Source organism: Macrobrachium nipponense, chromosome 10 (assembly GCF_015104395.2).
Source record: "Macrobrachium nipponense isolate FS-2020 chromosome 10, ASM1510439v2, whole genome shotgun sequence".
Lineage (NCBI taxonomy): Eukaryota > Metazoa > Arthropoda > Malacostraca > Decapoda > Palaemonidae > Macrobrachium > Macrobrachium nipponense.
Genome location: NC_087204.1, coordinates 74,798,840 through 74,821,406, shown reverse-complemented (window position 1 = coordinate 74,821,406; position 22,567 = coordinate 74,798,840). Strand labels below are relative to the sequence as shown.

Here is a 22,567-nt window from a genome sequence, read left to right as displayed (position 1 = left end):
CTACTGGGTTCTTGTGACGGGCGGGCCAGGACTGGCCCAGGAGTGGTAAAGGAAGAATTAAAGAGCGAGTGGATGAGAGTAACGAGTTGATGAAGGTGATTTGGTTGTGTAGGTAAGGGAAAGAAGGGGAAAGACACAGGATAAGGATAAACCTGAGGACAAGAATAGTGGGGCTGAGGAAAAGAAGAAGACTATGGAAAGAAGGTTTGGTAAAGGTGATGGACAGGATGAGACCCAGGACTGAATACATTGGGTAAAGGGCTGAGAGTAATTTGGATAGCGGTGAGTGGAAACAGGTAGGTAGAAAGAAGGGTAAGAAAAGTGTAGTCAAGAGTATGGACGTGAGTGTGGAAGTGGATTTGCTGTATTCTGAAGGGGGAAAGAAGGGTCAAAATGGAAGTAGCAAGAGTGAGAGTGAGCGGGAAGTATGAAAGGCTGTGTATATGAGAAGAGGTAACCCCGATGTGCACAATACGAGGAATATGGTAGTAGTGACATAGGGACTTTTTTAAGGAATATGAGAGGTATTGTGGGGCAAAGTATGGGGATAACAAGAGAGTCTGGGCAAGAGAGTTTAGGTAGCTTTTTGACGGGAACTTTTGCTGAGTAGTATGGGGTAAATGATGGGTGTAGGGAATGTGCCGTATAAGAGTGTAAAGAAACTAGGATTGTAAGACCAGGCAAAGAGGATAAAGGATAGTGTTTGGATATAGGAGAAAACAAGATTTTGAAGAGGTAAGAATGAATGTTGTGAGTCGTTGTCAATGTATGTCTGTAGGTTAGAAACATTAGCCAGGAAAAAGTTTGGTACGAAGGGATAAATCAGTGTAAGGAGTTAGTGCTAAAGTTGTTGGCGACTGTATCAGAGTGTATTTGAGTTTATAAATCTGAAACGTAAGGAGAAAAATGCGATGGACGAATGAAAGGTTAACTTGGAACAGCATTTTAGAAATAGAAGAGGATTATGAGTTAGATAGGTGTATGAAAGAGAGTAGAAGTGTTAGTGTTAGGACTGAAGTAGCTGAGGTTGTACCAGAGTTTAAAAGCTATAGGGAGGCAGTTTTGGAAGGGCTGAGGCAAATGGCAGAGCAAGTGGTAGATAGGAGTGCTAGGGCAAGTAACGTGAGTGTAGTTAACCTTAAAAGAGATAGGAGTGCGAGTGTTGGCGAGAGTTGGGTGGCGAAGTGTTGGAGAGTTGTCCAAGTTAGTTTGCGAGCCGAGCAGCAGTGTTATAGATGTGGTGAAGCCAGGACACAGGAAGAATGAATGTCGGTGGCGTCTGGAGCGTGCTTCGAGTGTGGGCAAACAGGGCATTTAGTGAGCGAGTGTAAGAACGATAGGGATATTAAATGTTATAGGTGTGGACAGGCAGGGCACATAGCTAGTGGATGTTGGGGTACCCGTATGAACGTAGTTTGTGGCAACTGCAGGAAGAACGGACATAGCTAGGATGTGTAAAGAACAGCGTGCAAAATGTGTTTGGATGTGGAATGGAGGGTCATGTGGCGAGTGTGTAGGCAAAAGAGGATGAGTCAGGTTGGGAATTCGGGAAACTAGGTGTTAAGGGGATTCAGTTGGGTGGGTCCTCTAGTATGTGACAGTATGTTCGGGAGAATGTGATGAGTGAGTGGTTGAGGGTGAATAAATGTGAGCTGAGCATCATTGACCAAATGGTTCTGGAAGATCAGCAGTTGGTGTTGGTTGAGTATGGAAGAAAGCGTAAGGTAAGGAAAGGGAATGAAAGGGAGAAATGTGAACTGCATGATAGAGGGGTCAGTGTTAGGTAAAATTGGTGGATAAGGCATGTAATACGGATGACTTTGAGGGGAGGAATAATGCATATAGTGTGTGTGGGTTTGAATTGTCAGGGTTTAGTGAAGTTTCACCAGGAAGGGAATCGGGTGGTAAGGATGTAGTTGGCAGTATGAATGAGTCTCTTCAGAGTTTGGCAGGAGTGTAAATGAGGTAAGTGATTTGGTGGCAGAGTTACGAGAGATATTTGGACAAGAGTTAGAAGGGTGGATGAGATGGTGAATGGATTTTGGGGTGAGTAGTGAGGAGATGGTAATGATAGTCTGACTGGAAATGGTCTGGGAGAAATTGATGACAGTGTAACTGAGTGTGTATAAGGCCCCTCAAACAAGATCCATGGGGACCTGTGTTTCGAGCATCTGTGGGTGTTGCGGAAGGCTATTTAGTGTGGGTGTCGTAAGTGTAAGAAGATGTTGTAAAATGTAATGGGGGAGGAAATATGGAGGAGTTATGGAGTTCCATTTGACAACATCTCTGAGATAGAGAGAGAGAGAGAGAGAGATGAGAGAGAGAGAGAGAGAGAGAGAGAGTAATTGCTGGTTAGATGGTTAACGACTGTATTGGCTGTTGGTGAGTTTCTGGGTTGTCTGCTGTTAGAGATCATTTATGGTTAGCTTTTGGCCAGTCTTTGGTGAGAGCTGGTGACAGTTAGTATGTTGGCAGCATTTTAGTGAAGGCATTGATATTCAGCTGAGTTGTGTGTTTTTGTTTGTTATTTGGTTGTTGTTAGTTAGTATTGTTTGCTTAGAGTTGTTGCCTGTGCTGTGTAGATTTTTTGTGTTATTTGTGCAGTGGTCTTTTGTTGTGTTGTTGAGTTTTTTGTTATTAGCTATATGTGAGGTTGTGGTTGTGTTCCTTGGTTGTTTGCTGTGTTGTTAGGTTGTGGTTGTGTTCCTTGGTTGTTTGCTGTGTTGTTGAGTTGTGGTTGTGTTCCTTGCTTGTTGTTGTGTTGCTATTGAGTTGTTGGGTTGCAGTCCTTGGTGTTGTGTTGTTTGATTGTGGTATTTGGTGGTGGTTGTTAGCGTCTCAGCGACCTTGACCGCGGACAGCACATCAGCCCTGGAGTATCTGGAGTTGGTAAGTACATGTATTTTGTTTTTTGTTTTTGTGTGGGTATAGTCAATTGTCCCTGCGTGTATTCTGTAGTGTAAAGAGGAAAGTGTGACAGAGGGTGAGTTTGGTAGCCAGATGGATTAATTTTTATGTGGGGGGGTTCCAATTGCTTTTAAGCTTGTGATTCCGCCACACTCCCACTGATGAGCTGACTGATCCGGTTGTGACAGGAAGTCATGCGCCACTATTCACAACTTCTCTAACCTCTGATCCGAAGGGAAACCTCTCGAGACTTGGCATACCAATGACCATGCTTAGATGGAGAATCCTTTGACTGGGTACAAGATTTGACTTCTCTAGGTTCACCAGATGCTGAGTTCGAGACAAAACCAAACCAAAACTAGATGATCTCTGTCCTGCAGCAGCTTCTCTCTGGAACTCGCTAAGACCAACTAGTTGTCGAGGTACCTCAGCAAACAGATCCTTTGAGCATGAGGCCAAGTTGAGATGAGAGGAAGGCTCTTGTGAACACTTGAAGGGCCGTGGGCAAACCGAAGCACAGGACTTTGAACTTGAAAGGCCTTGTTTCCTAGAGAGAAGCGAAGAAACTTCCTGGACGAAGGATGAATAGGGATTTGGAAGCACATGTCCTTTAGATCTATTGACAGCATGAAGTCGTTTCCCTCACAGCTCCCAACACTGATCTCAGGGTCTCCATCTTGAACCTCGTCTTCCTGACGAAATTACTCAAGGTGGATAGATTGATTACAGGTCTCCATACCCCTGACGCTTCGGGCACCAAGAAGATGCGACTGTAAAACCCCGGAGATGGATGCACCACTTCCTCTATTGTACCATTGTCCAGTATTTTCTTAACTTTCTCCTGGATAGCTAAGAACTTCGGAGAATCTAGGGGATACACTAGCCTGAGCAGAGGTTTGTCCGAGAGTGGAGGGGGGAGAAGTTAATGTAGTAGATATCCCACCCAAAGGGCATCTACTACCAACTTCTCCACCCCATAACTCTGCCACTTGGCCCACTGGCCAGCAAGGCACCCCCCACCTGTTGGCAAAGGAGAGGGAGAAGCGCCCAACCTATCACGACCCCCTTATTTCTACCCCTGGAGGCCCCTCCTTGACCTGTAACGAGGAACCGAAAGGGAAGTTCGTCCTCTGACTTACGCTGAGACGAATGGGAGGGCCCCACCTAACCTAACCTAACCTAACCCATCCCTCCTTGGCTTCCCTGCTTCTCCAGGTTTTACGATTCCTCGGAATCGAGACGCCAGGTGGGAAACTGCCAAGACTGACGAGCACTTGGGGAGTGCTCGATACGTTGACAGAAAGGGACGAAGTCACTTGTGAGGCCCGATCCCTTCCCTCATCCTGCACCACTGTCAGGACGGCGAAAGGTCTCTCCATCACTGACAGTGGATGAGCATGCCCCGTTGGAGGGCCGCGCATTTTGGGAAACTTGCGAACAAGAACCCAACAGCACAATTGTCTAGAGGCAAACCTATAGACAGGTGCCGGGAATGCGAACCGAAGCCTGCACTCCCGCTGTTCCCGAAACTCAAGCCCAGGGGCAAGCGAATCAGTTTCCAAACCCGAAGGTTGGAAGAGCTGATGAGATCCCATTGCCTCCTCAGGAGGAGGTAATCCCTTAGAAATCCTGCAGGAGGATTTCTTAAGGGAGAAGAAGCATCCTTCGTCTTATTGGCCAGAGAAGGCCAGTCCAGATTTGGGGGCCTCCTCGAACTTCAGAAAAGGAAAGAAAGTAGAGTCAGCAACCAAAGGTATGGGGGAATTGATGAATTGGTTGCATTTGACAACATTCTCAAGGGCTGGTTGTTTCATCTGTTGTCTTGTTGGGTTGTTTGCATTCGTCAGAAGTGATAGGAAGGGTCTTGGATGTTTTGCATATTCTTTTCATTTTGAGAGAGGGAGAGCATGAGAGACAGAAAAAGTATGAATGATGAATGGGTGGTTGGCAAGTGATCGAGTGGCTCGTTGCCAGCATTCGAGTCAGTCAGGCCAGCAGTCATCAATGAAAGGCATTTGGAGTGAGAGGTAGTTTAGTGCAGACGTCTGTGTCTTTTTCACATAAGTTTTGGGTATTGAGTATGAATTGAGTTCTGTTGTCTTTGTGTCCATCTGTGGTTGTCGAGTTGGAGAGCGATTTGTTGTCTGATGTTTGTGAATTGATGTGTATCTTGGTGCTTGTTTGGTGATTTTTGTGTTGGTATTCAGTTGTTGTTGGTGACAGTTGGTTTGGTGTTTGGGGGTTTGCTAGTTGGCAGTGGAGTTTATTTTTTTTTGACAGCCATACCATGTTAAAAGCACGCTTCTCATCCTGATTGTGTCAAGTTTCCTGGTGAGTAAATGTGTCTGAGATTGTGTTTTTTGTTCTTAGCTAAACCAAGTGTCATTTTAGTAATTAAAGTAACGTAAAGGGGAAAGTGTGGCTGGGGAAATTTGTAAGCCTTAATTGAACATAAATGTGGGGAAGTCTTGCTTTGCTTGCTTAGCTTGTGATTTCTGCCACATAATATTTTTTGGCACCACAGGGGACAGGGGACGGCTGGTGTGGCTGCAAAAGGATGACTGGCACAGCAGGTCAGTATGACTGCTGAAGAGGTAAAAATGGAACGGGTTGAAGAATGAGATTAGGAGGCTTAGGGAGGAACTGCGGATTTTGGTGAGGGATTAAGTTAGGAATGGGTGGAAGTGGATAATGAGAGGCTGAGGATTGAGTTGAGAGGGATGATGAGGCGTGCGGAAGAGGGAATGAAAGAAAGAAGTGAAAGGGGCTGAAGAGCGAATGATTGAGAAAAAAAATGGATGAGAAGCTGGAGTTGGTGATGATTACTGTGCAGGAAATGTTTAGGGGACTTCTTGGAGAGGGGCTGTTGGAGGTAGGCTTCTTGGGTCTGGTGATAGACTTGAAGAGATGAAGAAGGTGAAAAGGGCAAGTGAATGAGAGTATGAGTGAAGAGGGTGTGTTTGTGATAAGTGAGGAAAGAAAGGAAAGCCACAGGACAAGGATAGAACTGAGATAAGAGTATGTGAGAATGGAAGTGGATTCATTGTATACAGAAGAGGTCAAGAAGGGTCAGGATGGAAGTAGCGGTAGTGAGAGTGAGAGTGAGCAAGAAATATTAAATGCTGTGTATATGAGAGAGATAACCCGATGTGCACGATGCAAGGAATATGGTAGTTAGGGATATGGGGACTTTTTTAAGGAATATGAGAAATATTGTACAGCAAAGTATGGGGATAATAGGAGAGTTTGGGTTAGGGAGTTAGGGGAATTTTTGACAGGATATTTGTTGAGTATGTATGGTATAATGAGAGTGTGGGGATGTGTTGAAGGAGAGTGTTAAGACTAGGATGATGGAGCAGCTAGGAGGGACAAAGAGTATTGTTAGGTATAAGAGGAAGAATGATTTTGAGGAGGCCAGAATGAATGTTGGTGAGTCGGAGTCAATGTAGGTGTACCGGTTAGAAATGTTAGCTAGGAAAAAGTTTGGGGATGAAGGAGTAAATGAGTGCAAGGAGTTAATGGGAAGTTGTTAGCAACTGTGCCTGAGAGAGTATGATTTTATAAATTTGAAATGTAGGGAGACAGTAAGATGGACGAATGAGAGGTTGACATGGAATGATATCTTAAGAGATAGTTGAGGATTATGAATTAGATAGATGTATAAAAAGAGCAGAAGTGTCAGAGTCAAGATCAACGTGACTGATGTATGCCTGAGTTTAAAAGCTATAGGGAGGCAGTTTTAGAGGGCCAAAGCAAATGGCAGAGCTAGTGGTCGCGATAGGAGCGTTAGACCAGTAACTAAGTTAGCTGTGAGCAGGAGCAGAAATGTTATATATGTGAAAAACCAGGGCATAAGAAGAACGAATGTCGATAGGCGTTAGGCGCTTGTTTCGGGTGCGGAAGACTGGACATTTAGTTAGTGAGTGTCAGAGATAGGGAAATTATATGTTATAGATGTGGGCAGACAGGGCATGTAGCTAGTGGATATCGGGGCACCTGTATGATGTGCTTTGTGGTAACTGTGGAAAGAATGGGCATTGTGCTAGGATGTGTAAGGAACAGCGTGCGAAGTAAATTGTTTGTGTGTATGTGTGGTAAGGTCATGTGGCGAGTGTGTATAGGCAAAAGAGATGAATCAGGCCTGGGAATTTGGGAAACTGATGTTTAGTTGATTCCGTTGGGTAGGTCCTCTAGTATGCAGGCAGTAAGGGTGATGCATGTGCAGGAAGGGTTTGTTGCATGAGGAAGGGTTCAGGGATAGAGCCCATGAGGTATGAGTATGAAGGTAAGATGCAAGCGGGCGTGTGTTTTGGTCCTTTGATGATACAGCTACGCTCCAACGTTCTCTTTAAGAATGGATGGGATAAGTTGCGGATTAGGTGTGAGGTTAGAAAATGTAAAGGGGAGGTACAAGGAGTAGGGAATTGTAGGTATGCCTGTGGTGGGAATGTTGCATGGAAGGATAGAAATCGAGGAGGTAATGATGGATAAAAGTTACTTTTGTGTGGTCGAGGGAATGAATATGAATGATATATTGTTAGGGTATGGGTTCTTGGAGAGTGTGGGATGATGATCCATCCGAGCACAAACATGATTGAGTTGCAGATGAAAGGGAATGTACGTGGGGAGTTGTACTTGGATAGGGATGGAGAGGTTAGACAGAAAGTTATGGAAAGGGGTGCTGTTGGTTGCAAAAGTGTGTGTGAAAGTGCACGCGAGGTCAGGGATATTGTTAGTGTGAAAGTTGCGTGGGCTGGGTAGTCTCAGGATCGCCAATGGTGACAAGTGTGAATAATGTGGTTCATGGCGTGGATGCGAGCAAGTTGGTAAGAGTGAGTGTACGCGTGTACGACGGGGTCATAGACATGGAGAATCCTAGAGTTTTGTGGCCTCGTTGACAAATGCTAGTAAGAAGTGAATGCGAGTATACGTGAGGGTGATTGTGTAAGGTTGCTATACACGTTGGTGAATGTGGACAATGAAAGGTACGTTAGAGTGCAACAGGTGATGACAGGTAGTGTGAAAGATGGTGATAGTTGGAAGTATGATGAGTTCAGAGAAAGAGTTAGTGTGGATGAAATTGTTAGTGATGGCAACAGGGAGCGATTGATGGGGATGTGGAATAGGCAGAGTGTAGAGTTGTGGAAATGAGATTTTGGGGGGGTCTAAGCTTTTGGAATTTAAAATAATTCTGGAAGACGACAGCCCATATATCACATCCCCCACACTTTTCCACACCTATCGCATGAGAGATTGAGAGCAGTGTAAGGAGCTTGAGAGAGTAGGAGTGACAGAGGAGTGAGTGCGCCTGGAATAGCCCATAGTCCCTGTATGAAAAGCCGGATGGAAGTTTTGTGGATGTGTGTGGGAGTACAGAAAGGCTTAATGAAGTGACTGTGAAGGAGTGATTCCCGATGAATGTAGTGTCTGATTGTGTGTACAAGATGCATGGGATGAGGGGTGTTTACCAAATTAGACCTGGTAAGGGCTATTATCATATACCTCTTGAGGAGGAGCAGCGTTACACTTTTTTCGAGTGGTAGTTGCCACTCCCAATTTAAAAGGTTGAGTTTAGGGTTGGCTAACGTGCCTGCTGCCTTCCAGGGGCATGAATGTAGTTTTTGGCTGGGTTTGATAGGAAGAAAGGTTGGACTGTGTTTATAGATGATATTTTGATTTGCGAGTGAAACTGTTGAAGAGAATATGAAGTTGCTTCAGAAGGTACTGGAGCATTTGGAAGAGGTTGAAGTGAAAGTGAAGCTTGAGGAGTGTACATAGTTTGGCTGGGGAGATGGAATTTCTTGGACATATGGTGAGTACAGGTGGTGTAGGGAAGAGCAAAAAATTTGTGCCAGAGGTGAGAGAATTTCCACGTCCCCGGACTGTATGTGAGTTGAAAGTTTTTTTGGGTTTGATTGAGTTTGGAAGGAAGTTTGTTAGGGACTGTTTGGGGATAGGAAAGCCGCTGACTGAATGGACGGGGGAAGAGAATTTGCACTAAGTTGAAGTGGGATGAGCGAATGTGAGTGTTTTGAAAAATTGAAAGAGGCTGCAAGGGATGTCACCTTAGTGTTCCCAGATTATGCGAGGATGTGAGTAGACTTGAGCTCTATAAAGATGCTAGTGAGTTTAGTATGGGGTGGGTGGGGGGGGGTGCGGGGGGGATATTTAATGCAGTTGCAAGAGGTGAATGGAGAAGAGCAATTGAGAGTGATGAAGTGGAGCGAAAGTACTTGGTAGCTGAGAGAGCGCTTGCGGCTATAAGGTTCTGTGTGAAAGCGTTGAAAGTGTTTTTGTTTGGGGTAAGATTTGTTTACAGACGGACCATTAGCCGTTAGTGTATATGATTAAGAAAGAAAGTGTGAATGCTAGGATTGCGAGGATGATTGAGGATTTGAGTGACTTTGACGGTTAGGTTAGAGTAGTGCCCTGGGAGTAAGAATGTGGTTGCAGCTGTGATTGTCAAGGATGCATGGTAAGGGTGACGAGCCCATGAAAGCAATTGGGATCCCAATAGAGTGCCTGAGGGTTTGGTTGTAATAGAGAGGTTGTGGGGATGACAGGGTTTGTGAGTGTTTGTTTTAGGCATTGAAAGATTTGGAGAATAAAGGGTCTAGTTGAGGGATTGCCCGAGAGCGCAAATGAGCTGTGAGTAAGGTTGATGGGTGATGTGCAGAAGGAAAGGGCATGTATGGAGAGCAAGGTGGTGGGGGAGGGGGAGAGGAGATGATGTCGCAATTGTTGTTGGTGGTAGCGGAGTTGTTTGGGGTTGAAGTGGTTTTGTATTTTGGGTGGGACAGACCATTTGAATATAGAGGGAAGCTAACTATAATAGTAGCATGGGATTTTGAGAATTCAGTATGGGGAACACGGTTGTAGTCAGAAAAGGTGGGGACTGTGAGGGGGATTTGAATCAGAAGTATGAAAGTGGGTAAATAAGTTGAGCAGGAATGTGGGGAGGATGCTTGTGGTATGGATGATCAGGTAGATGCGGCAATGAATGTGCATATGCATGGAACCCAAGGGAAAATGGTGACGTCATTCAGAGTGAATGATATTGGGTACAGTAGCTTTGTTGATACGGGGGCAGAGGTTTCCCCAGTGAGTGGGTCGTGGTAAATGAGATTGAGATGCAATTGGGGAGTGAAAAGGGAGTATACAAGTGTAAGAATACATGGGTTAGGACAGGGAAGTGTTTAGTATGGAAGAGGTACAGCTGAAGGTTAGATTAAGGGAGAAGTGGTCCATAACTTTATAGTCATGGGGGAAGATGATACACTGGCTTGATTTTTAATAGGGATAGCTCTTTTGAGGATGCACGATGTGAGTGTAGACACGGATCGGGGTTCTTAGAAAGGAGGTGGTGAGATAGCAAGGATTCAGGATAGCATGTGTTTGTGGCAAACTTTGTGGGTATGGTTGATAGAAGCGAGAATGATTTGTTGAGCAAGGAAGAGATTGAGGAAATGCAAGATAGGTGCTTGGAGATAAGTAGTAAGTTGCAAGAATGCATTTTTGGGAGGAGTGTGTGTGGAAGATTGGCTGTGTGAGTTGGAGGTATACAAGAGGTTTGCAAGACAATTTGATATGTGCTGAAGTGTAGGGTACTTTTTGCACCTGGGAGGAATGCATGATAATGGAGTGTAAGTGCCAGTGTTTCCCAGTGACTCAGCCATGAGTATGTGCCTGTTGGTCCATGATCAGCTTGGGCACATGGGGAAGAATAAGTTCTGGGAATGCATGAGAGAGAGACTATTTGCGCCTGGGTTAAGTAAGATATGTGTGGGTGTGGCCATTACATGTGAAAAATGTCAGAGGGGAAAGTGTTAGTGTGCGAGTCTGCCTGTGTTGTGACTGCAGATGAGAAAGAACCGTTTTAAATGCTTGTGATCGACTGTTTTCTTTGCCAATGACTGCGAGAGGGCATGTGGGAATGATTGTGATGCGTGGACCACATCAGACCTATCGTGTGAATGTTGAGTCAGTGATGTTGCCAATGTGTGTGAGTAAGCCTGTGAGAATGTTTTGAGTGATAATGGGCCTGAGTTTGTGGGATGGGAATTTGAGGAAATGCTAAAGGAATTGGGTATTGTACATGTTTTATTCTACTCCATATATGCCCAGCAAATGGTTTGGTTGAAAGGACTGTTAGGATGCTGACAGAGATTTTGCGAATGATAAATGTGATAATGATTGGCTATGCATGTGGGGCGTGCGGTGTGGGTGTACAACGTCACGTTGCAAAAGAGTATAGGTTATGTCACCCTGTAAGTATGTGTTGAATTTTGAGAGATTAGGCAAGGTTGGGGTTATCAGTGTGTGGTCAGGGTGTGTGGAAGAAGGCAAGTGAGAGGTTTGAAAGTTTTAGGGTTGGGGATAAAGTGTTGAAAGAGGTGATTGGGAGGGGAAGAATGAATGTAAGGTAAGGGAAAAGTTTGAGGGGCCTTTGGGGTTTTGGAAGTGGGATCAAGTGGGTTAAGTTATGTTTTGGGAATTGCAAATGGATTAGGGTATGGATGAGGTCAGGGCACTCATAATCAGCTCCGCAGGTGGAGGAATGTGCCCACAGTACGTCTGTGAGAATGCAATGAGTAAGCGGCGCGTCTTGAAAGTGAAGATATGAGCTGAGCATCAGTGAGCAAATGGATTTGCGGGATCAGCAGTTAGTATTGGTTGAGTATGGAAGAAAGTGGAGAAGGTAAGACAAGGGAATGAAAGAGAAAGGTGAGGAATGCATGATAAAGGGGTTAGTGTTTAGGGCAGAGATAGTTGATAGAGCGCGCAATACAGACAAGCCTGGGAAGGGAATGGATGAGACTTACAGTGTGTGTGGGTTTGAGTTGACAGAGTTTAGCGAGATTTCGACAGGAGGGGATTCAAGTAGTAGGGAAGTGGTTAGCAGTATGAATGAGTCTCTGAGAGTTTGGCAGGGATATGAATAAGGTGAGTGATTTGGTGGCAGAGATACTGGAGATATTAGGGCAAGAGTTGGAAGGGGTAAATGGGATAGTGAATGGGGGGGGTTTCAGGAGGACAGTAGCGAGGGAGATAGTGTAGGTTTGAATGAAAGTGGTATGGAAGAAGTGAATGACGATGCAACTAGATGTATAAGGGGCCTCGAACAAGATCCAGGGTCCAGCATCCCAAACATCCCTGGGTTTTAAGGAAGGCTATTTAGTGTGGATGTTGTATGTGAAAGGATGTTGTCAAATGTAATAGGAGAGGAAATTGGGGGAATTAATGAATTGTTGCATTTGACAATATTCTCAAGGGTTGCTTGTGTGTGTGTGTGTGTGTGTGTGTGTGTGTGTGTGAGAGAGAGAGAGAGAGAGAGATGAGAGAGAGAGAGAGAGAGAGAGAAGAGAAAGAGCTGGTTGTTTCATCTGTTGTCTTGTTGGGTGTTTGTGTCTGTCGAAAGCGATCGGAAGGGTCTTGGATATTTTGCGTATTTATTATATTTTTATGTTTATTATTATTGTTAAGATAGTATTGGAAAGGTTTGTGCCTGTTTTTATTTTTTTTTTTTTGAGAGAGAGAGGTGTGAATGATGAATAGGTGGTTGACAAGTGAACTGCTTGTTTTTGGCGGGCATTTTGGCTTGTTGAATGGCTCAGTCGCTGAGCAATTTGGAGTCAGTCAGGAGCAGTCAGTCATTGAAGGCATTTGGATTGAAAAGGTAGTTAGTCAGTGCAGCCGTCTGTGTTTTTTTTCACACAAGTTTTGGGTTATTGAGCAATTGAGTTCTGTCGTGCTTGTATCGATCTGCGGTTGTCGAGTTGGTGAGCGATTTGTTGTATCTGATGTTTGTGAATTGGTGTGCAGTCTTGGTGCTTGTTTGGTTTGTTGTTTTGGTTTGTTGGTGACAGTTGGCTTGGTGTTTGGCGGTTTGCTAATGGTGGTGGAATTATTTTTCGACAGCCATACCGTGTTGAAAGCACAGCTTCTTGCCCTGAGTAAATGTGTTTTGATTGTGTTTTTTGCTTAGCTGAACCATGTGTCCTTTTAGTAATTAAAATAACATAAGGGGAAAAGTGTGGCTGGGGGAAATTTGTTAGCCAGGATTGATTAATGTAAATGAGGTCTTGCTTGCTTGCTTAGCATGTGATTCCACCACAAAAGTAGCTGCATAAATGCTTGTCCAGTGACGAAACTACAGATAACAGGAGCAATTTAATATGATTTTCGGCAAGGAACCATACACACATTCAAGGGCCAATGCCACAGCATGCTATCAAGTCACAGGTATATCCTGAGGGTTAGGATAACCACATGGAGATATATTTGACCATCTACTGCTGTGATCTACTATCACTCACTGTTAGCCTGCAGAAAAAATAAAACAAGATTAAAAAAAGGATACTCTTCTCGTTCCAAAGGGCGCTGCCCTCCGAAACAGGAGGAGATCCCCAAACATCAACACCACACACACACCCACCCCTTTTCTCACCTGACAAGTGAGCGAAGGAGAAGGAAGAATACCGGAGAGAAAAAACAAAGGGTGAACCTCCAAAGTTTACCCCCCAATAAATTCTACTAAAGCATAAGCGTAAATGTCAAATTCAATAATAAATAAATATACTGTCGTGCCCTGAGAGTAAGTGCTAAGGATGTAGTACGTAAATACACGTTGCTGCCGACCCCTAAATAGATGAAGGGGAGAGGCAGCTAGCAAGGATATTACAAAAAGTGGGTTTGTATATTAACAATTAATGTCAAACACCGTATATTCAAAAACATATTAAAAACAATTAAAAGAAGGATCGCACTGGAAATCGTGATTAAAGGCTAGTTGGCAAGAGCTCATAAACATACGTCTTCATTGGAAGACGGCTGGAAGCAAATTGGGAATGTTTATACCCAGGCAGGTGGGTCTCCCAGCCTACTGGACGGTAGTTACTGCCTAACCACCTTGTCAAAACTTTAATGACCGTGTTCCAGATTCACCGCAAGTATGTAATTCCTATTGTAACGGACGACCAAGGGTTTGTATATTGTGTAGGAACAACTGTAATGTTAACATCTGGGCAGGCATGAGAAAAACAAAGGCCGGTTTTTGGCTTGCATATAAAAAATAAAACACTTGTTCCACATTTTAAACTCACAATTTTAACTAAATTTTGACAAAGTACATTTTTATTAATCCAACACCAAATTGCATATGCACTGAAGACTATAAGGGAGGATATGCATCATAACTCTAGCTGAAGGATATTCCTGTTAGACCCCAGCAAATTCACGTGCTGATTTTCTAAATAAATTTTTAGGCAGTCTACCTGTTTGAAAACACTGATGTAAAAGGCTTTTGAGTCATGACATGATTTGTACTTGGAACAAGGACACAATTTTCAATCAAATTTATATCAAAGGGTACATTTTAATTCCTCCATTCATATTCTGTTTTCTTGTTCATATTCTATTTCTTGTATGCTCACAAATGACAATTCATAATTGAATTACAGACCAATAATAATCCAAACACTATAAAACTGAGAATTCATTGGAATTAACACAATATATTGTCCCTGAAATAATGGATACGTATTCGCCCACCGTTAATTAAAAAAATACATAGTTATACATATCATTCCGCAAAACAAAAGATGGTGCTCTTTTTCATCGTATATTTCTGTTTTTGAAGATGACTTTTTCTAATGACTTCAAAACACACTACACAAATAAAAGTTTCAATATACAAGTGCGCTCTTCCTTTGAGTGACATGAAAACTAAAATACTGAATTGTCTGTTACTTTCACTGACTTCTACTTGCAAAAAGTCGAGCTGATCTGAAAGTTAAATTGTAGGCTGAATGATTTTCATATTTTTCTTAAGGCCTCTAAAGCTTCCCAGTGCAAAACAGCAGTAATTCTCTGATGGAACACAACACAGATATGGACATTTAATTGAAACTATGTGACATATAATCACTTACCTTTCATTGAGGAAAAAGTCAACCAACCATTTATCTTTTTTGGACAACTTGTCACTGCTCCATACAGTTTTTACAGTTTCTAGTATGTTCTGTTGTTTTTCATCACCTAATGCAGATTTTTTACCTTTAACAAATTCTACAGCTTCATTCTTTGGAGGCTGCAAAAGAAAAAATTAACAAAATGTTAATGTAACATAATACTGTGTTGCTTATAAATCAACAGTTACCATATCAGTTGTAAATCAAAGACTTCTATATGAAAAGGGCTAAAAATCAGCATACAATGGTGACAAGGCTTCTCAAAGCTAGCTACAATCAAACAGTTGCTGCACAGCAACATTATAACATATAATTATTATTTTGTATATTATCAAACAATAAGGGCCTTGTGGGCATATTTCTAGATTCTTTGTGGGGGTTTGGCTTAAGGATTTGTTCTTAATAAACATGTGAGAATTGGAGCAAGCTAAAGCTAAAGAAATGGAAAGCAAGGTAGGAAGAGCCACCAAAGGGAATGGATGAAAATTTAAATGTAGACAGCGATGAACCCTGGTGCTAAAGTTAAGCTGCATGGCACTCTGTAAGTGGTAACCTCCTTTGGAGAGGAATCAAATTAAACCCATACCTGTATGTACTCATATGGCAGTGTCATTTTACCACCCACATTAACCTAACACATTTATAATCATGGAACGTGTTGTCTTCTTTCATGACATTTACTGGTAAGGGAAAATTAATTATATATATATACGTAATTGATTACACTAAACATTTTGCATACTGCTACCACTTTCCCTTTCAACTGCTTTGTAAACAAAATATTAGTAATGTTCTTATGAATAAGCCTTGAAGAGGAGGCACTTTATCTCACTTGCTGAAATTAATGTTTTTTTTTTTTACACCAGCACAGCATGCTAAAATCTGCAATCAATTGAAAACGTAGGAGGGGAAACTCCTTGTTAGACCATTAAGTAGTTTGTATATATCATTATCATTTACCATTTGTGCTAAATGGATCCTCCAGGTTTCAATGAACTCTCAGTAGATAGTATTCATTACTTAACCCTTATGGATGGATTGATCCTCGGGAGAGTAACAAGTTTGGGTGGTGCACGGATTGATCCTGTAGTTAAACAATATTCGTGCCATCGATTTGGAAAGAATTGCGAGAAGAGGTGCCAATATTTTATAGCCCATAAATTCACTAATGGTAACTTTTACACTGGCTAAATCATGAGTTGTGTGGGGAGTCTCAGGATTTCAGTAGTGCTTGTGACTTGAAGGGAGAATGTTCTGCATCTCTCTTTCACATGACGTCTTTTGTAAATTTGCTCATAAATATACCGGGGAAGGGGTTGCTGTTGTATTTTACGGTAGTATGTCAGTTGTAAATGGAATTTTATAAAGAAAAGTGCAAAGCAATATTAGAGAAAACATGAAGTAAAAACAAAAAAAAGTTACTGAATCTTCGTTCTCAGTAATTTACATAAATATTTTTCAACAAATATGCTAAAATAAAAATTATTACTGCTTTTATTTCTTTATGTTTTGATACTGTGTGAGCCGTAATTATAATTTTACAAAATATAATAAATTTACTTAGAAAAAACATGTAAGTTTAGTAAAATTTAAAAAAAATTGGCTTGTAAAAGAGGCCCTACAAGAGGTTGTAAATAGTCCTTTTCAACTTCTTGTGGAAAGTAGGGAAAATTTTTTAGAATTTTTTTTTTTTATCATGTACATTTGCACATCTTCATCTTTCCATTGATGTTTTTCCATAAACTGGCCTACCTCCAAGTTTACCTGGCCTGAGGAGCTGCATATCGATATATTTACCACTGTCCAGTAAGGGTTAAGCCATCTCTTTCACATCAATATCACTCATATATCTTTTTCAGTCTCCTCATCTTGGTTTCCCATACCCTTTGATGTACCTAACTGAATACATCCTACAATAAACCACTATTCTTTCTTAAGAATATAACCAATCCATTTCTCTTGATATCTTGGATTGGTTACATCTCTAGAAAGATTGGTGGCTTATTGTAGGAGTAATAAGATAAAGTTTTTATATATATAGGTACTTACCAAGTAATTATGCAAGAACCCATAGGGGACTGCGAATTGAAATCCATCCTAAGGACAGAAAAGAGCCTTGGAGAACATAGTCTTCAGGTATTAAAATCCTAAGAATCAAAACACCAGATGTTGAGACAGTGAGAGGTCTCTCTGTTACTGACAGATGATCCTTCCTCAACAATCTGGACGTACATCCGGTGGACCCTAGATCCCTCCAGTGTAGGGTCCCTTTATTCACCTCGCCCCTCCCGCCCCTCCCGGTGTAGCCATAGAAGGTAGAGGGAATAGGTGAGGAAGATTGGATGCTCTTGCTTGCCTTGCTAGCAGAACTAGCGGGAGAAGCGAGTCGCAGGCAGCCATCAACCATCCAATGATGGCTGCGACGCGAGTCTATGAGCGCTTCTCACTCTGGAGAAATGCTTTCCCAACGAGGGTTACGAAAATTTCGCTGCCAACGAAACTAAGTCGGTCACATGAACGTGACCGTGGTTTGGGTGGAGTTGAGCGTGCACATGACTAGCGAGGGATGGTACTGTCCTCAGACACATCCCAGTCCTTGTTTGAGGCCGAAACCTCTCTAGATGACTTACTGGGGGTGGGGGACCCCTACCAGTCTCATCGCAGGACGTCACGTAAACCCAGGGTACTGAGCGATCACTGGCATGGTGTGAGTCACCTGAGTGACTTCTTTCTTTCTTCCACTCTGTGCTTGAGTCGTGATGGTGTCATCAACTCTAGATGCCACGAATCCGTAGATTTACATGCACTTAGGGAATCTCATGAACGACACCCGACACTGCACTAGCCTAAGGGCAAAACCTCTAGGACTAGCAGCAGGAGTGCAAACCGAAGTTTGCGCTTCTACGGCTCCCGACACACTAGACCCTGGGGACAGCATGACAGTTCCTGTTCCCAAAGGATAATGGACGAGCCAACGGAAGACCAAACTGCCTCCTCAATTCGAGAAAGCAGACCCTAGGGGAAAGGAAGGTAACCCATGATAAGACTTCTTGTGAGGGGGGACTACCTTCTCCTTTGGCAGGGAGCCTTAGAAGTCGAAGGGGAGGAGGTTGAAGAAAAATATGATGATTACGAAGAGGAAGATGATGACACTTGACAGCTCTCTTCTTCTCAACTACTTTGTCTCCAGATTCTGCAAAACTTCTTCTATAGGATGAGGCACATTTACCACCAGAAGTAGAGTTAATAATCATAGGGCAGCCGTGAAGGTATTGTCCAGTGACGAAACTCCAGGATAACAGTGCCAAATTAATATGAGTATTTCAGCAGGGGAACACTACACACACTTGAGGATCAATATAACAGCATGCTATGAGTTCCAGTACAATTCTGAGGTTAGGACAGTCAGCACGAAGAGATATCCAACCATTTACTGCTGTAATTAACTATCACCTCTGTTAGCCTGAAAAAAAGAAAATATGATTAAAGAAAGTAAGGATACTCCTCTCACATCCATCGGCACTGCCCTCCGAAATGAGAGATATCCGAAACACCAACAACGCCCCCCCCCCCCCCCCCAACACCCAACCCCCCCCCCCCCCCCCCCCCCCCCCCCCCAACCCACCCATTTCGCCTCATAGAATACTTACTACAATTCATGAATGAGTTGTCTGGTCTCTGGAGTAACAGGATTTTTCTTCTCTCTCATTCTCTCCTTTCCTCACTCTTTTCCTCCTCCCCTTCTATCTTTGTACAATAAGCTAGCAAAAGGACAAAAGAGAAGAGGAAATGCCAGAAGAAAAACAAAGGAACACCTCCAAAGTTCTCCTTGGTAATTTCCAAAGCATAAGTGTAAATTTCAAATGAATACACTGTCTTACCCTGAAGTTGAAGGATGAAAATATGGAATAAGGGTGTGGCGGGATCACAAAAAACAAGTAACCTCCCCACATAAACTTAACCTGTCTGCTATCAAACCCACCCTCAATCACACTTTCCACTGAACACTAAAAAAACACAGCAGGAAATTGCCCCAATACCTACATACAGAACAAAAAACACAAACAGGTACTCACCGCTGGCTTCTGATACCTAGGACTAGGCTGTGCTGTCGTCCACTGGATATAGGCTATAGGCTAGCCAACACACAACCACCGCCGACAACCAAACACAAATCAACCACCCGGGACCCACACCCCACAAAAACTCAATACCCAACGACTAAAAAATGCAGATGAACACCAACCGCCTGAAAAACACGACAACCACACGACTTACAGCAGTACAACAACCCGCCAAAACCAACCTGCCCAACCACCACTAACAAGAACACCGAAAATGCACCACCAACCTTCTTAACCTCACCACCAGACAGACACACGCACAACAACTTCACAACCCCAAAATCTATCAAATAACACCCCAAACAACGAAACACCAAAGGAAAACTGCTGCCAAAACCAACACTGACTTGACCAGACGCTCACTGTTACAACTCTCGTAACAGACTCCCATTGACTACCTACAGAGTGCCACAACAGACATGTTCCGACCGCCATCTAGCCACTCCCACCCTTCATTCTTCCACCAATCTCTCTCTCTCTCTCTCAACCTTTGGAGATGTTGTCAAATATAAACTAAAATTACTCCTCCATAAGGGTATTGGCACACCCTTGCCGCTGACCCTCAACACATAAAGCAGAAAGGTGGCTAGCAAAGCTATCACAAAAAGTGAGTTTGTATATTAATTATTAAAGTCAATTAATTATTATCAACATACACAATAAGTATATATTCATTCAAAATGATACAAAAATTATCCAAACCAGAAAATCGTGATTAACAGCTAGTCAGCAGGAACTCACAAACATAAGTCTTCATTGGAAGTTGGCCAAAAGCAAAGTGGTGTTTAAATCAAGGCAGGTAGGCCTACCCGCCTACCAGACGGTAGTTACTGCCTTGTCAAGAATTTAATGGCCATATTCCAGCCTACGCTGAAATGTAATTTCTAATGTAAAGACCCCGAGGGGTTTGTATATCGTTTAGGAACAAGTCACCTTTAACAGGAGGTCTAGATGAGGTCCTCTTGACAGACCTAGCTGTGAACCGCACCTTGGTATGGGTTTGGAGGAGAAACACTGTCTACCTCCATGAAAGGGCTGCTGCAGGGGAGAGATAGATTTCGTAGCAAAGGAAGACGACTCCTTGGGTGCTTTGAAGACTGCGCTAGATGATCCTGTGTAGATTTCTTCTGTAGATCGATGGCAATCTCGTTCATAGTTGATTGAGGAAACAGGTACTTCTTGTCCAAGGGAGAATATAACAATGCTGACTTCTGAATGGAAGTCACTCCTTTGGTGGAAAAGGAGCACCACAACTCCCTTTAATTCAATAACTTAGAGGAAAATCTGAAGATAACGCACATCCATTGCCAAAAAATCAAGTCCTCTATTTTCCTGGCAAGAGCCCTGATTGTCCCAGTTGCCCAGTTGAGGAAACTGAATATCTAGAGGACCTTAAACACGTTTCACTAAGTGATCTAACTCTGAAGGGGAGAAAAATACTTTAGCTGATGTGAAGGCAGCATGTCTAGCTGAATCAATCAGCCCCAAGAAGTCACCTTGGGACGAGGTAGCATCTCCCAAGGATGGAGTTTCTCCTGTGTAATAGGAGAGATATCTCCTGGCTGTAAGCCTTGCTGGAGGAAAGGCAAAAGCAGCCTTCCCTCATTCCCTCTTCATTGCCAGCCAGTCATCAACCTCCTTTATTCTTCACCGATATAGAAAGAACTATCTTGGATAGACACGTACTGGAATCCGTTTGATTCCTCATAAGGAAGGTAGAGGCAGGCAAAACAGAGTGGCTGGCTGGAAATGCAGAGGAAAGTGGTTAAAAAGTACCTAAGTAGCAAAGCATAAGCCAAGAAGGGAGTTGGCTCTGTGGCTACATCCTCTTCTGCAGAAGAGACAGAACAAGGCAATATGAAAGGCTTCAGTACCGATGGAGCCTTATGAAAAGTCCCGAAAATCTTTCCAGCTGTTTTTCTAACCCTCTTACGCCGACTTGGACGTATTTTACGTCGACTTAACAAAAGTTTTTTTTTTTTAAAATTCGCGGAAAAATACTTATAGGCCGACCAGCCGAAAACTTTTGAATCACACGCCTTGGGGGATGCTGGGAGTTCACTGATCAAGGTGTGTTTTGTTTACAATCGTTATGCAGGCGGCAAGCGCGAATTTCTTTCTTGCCGCACTAAAAAGTATCTGTGACACATCTCGGAAATTATTTCGTCACTTTGACATAATTTTTGTACAATTGTAAATTAGCCGTTACATGAGTATTATATATGAAAATATGCGCATTTTTATGTAAAATACAACAATAAAAGACTCATTATTGTAGCTTTTATCAGTTTTGAGATATTTTCATTTAAATAACGATAATTGCCAAATTTCAACCTTCAGTCAAATTTGACTCTAACCGAAATGGTCAAAAAAACGCATTATAAGCTAAAACGCTTATATTCTAGTAATATTCAATCCCTTTACCTTCCTTTTGCAACAAATTGGAAGTCTCTAGCACAATATTTCGATTTATGGTGAATTTATGAAAAAAATAACATTTTCTTTACGTCCGCGCGTTAACTCTTCTGAAAAAATCATACGTGCGATTGTGGTAATGTTTGCACCATTTTAAATTAGCCGTTACATAAAGTTTTATATATGAAAATGTGCTCAATTTTCATGTAGAATACAACAAAAAAAATAATTGAAGGTTGTAGCTTTCTCATTTTTGAAATATTTGCATATAAATCATGATAATAGAAAAAAAACCATGTTCGGTCAACTTTGACTCTACCGAAATGGTCAAAAAACGCAATTATATAAGCTAAAAACTCTTATCAGTTCTAGTAATATTTAGTCATTTATCTTCATCTTGAAAACAAATTCGAAGTCTCTAAGCAAAATATTTAAGATTTATGGTGAATTTAAAAAAAAAATCTTTCCTTCCCTCAGCGCGCCGATTCTCCGCCACAAATCTCCAAAATGCGTACGTCCCATTCTCGGAATATTTGCTCCGTTTCATATTAGGCATTTCATAGAGTTTTTATATATGTAATGTGAGCAATTTCATGTAGAATAAAACAAAAATATTTGAACGGTTATAGCTTTTCTTATTTCCGAAATAATTGCATAAAAAATATATATATATAAAAAATTCGACATTCGGTCAACTTTAACTCATCAGATATGGTCGAAAACTGCAATTGTAAGCTAATACTCTTACAGTATAGTAATATTCAATCATTTGTCTTCATTTTGAAAGAAATTGGAAGTCTCTAGGACAATATTTAGATTTATTGTGAATTTTTTGAAAAAAATATTTGCTTACGTCCGCGCGTTACAAATTCATGCATTATTTTGTGATAATATTTTCTCTAGTGTTGCTTTGTTTTATCGTTTTACAATGTGTTATATACCAAAATGATTGCAATTTAGTGTACAGTACAACGAAAAAAAAGTAACTTGTTACCTTTAACCGTTTGCGCACAGCGCGATTTGAATACAATTATATATGAAATTTTATTTTTGCTGTATCATATATCGCATTATTTATAGATGATAATGATAATTTTTTTCATTTCTTGATGGTTGCATACTAAACTTCAAGCAATGACAAAAAAAGGAGCC

At 42.2% G+C, this 22,567-nt stretch overlaps 2 protein-coding genes across 2 annotated transcripts in view; one reads left to right on the top strand and one right to left on the bottom strand.

Moving 5' to 3' along the window:
* LOC135224007 (protein KRI1 homolog) overlaps positions 1–22,567 on the top strand; it is a 314,387-nt gene that overhangs the window by 145,920 nt on the left and 145,900 nt on the right. The window lies entirely within an intron of this gene.
* Positions 14,841–22,567, bottom strand: part of LOC135224255 (protein KRI1 homolog) — a 41,676-nt gene continuing 33,949 nt past the window's right edge. Inside the window, exon 4 of the mRNA XM_064263104.1 lies at positions 14,841–14,995. The gene's annotated coding sequence lies outside the window, so the exon portion shown is untranslated. The remainder of the gene's footprint in view (positions 14,996–22,567) is intronic.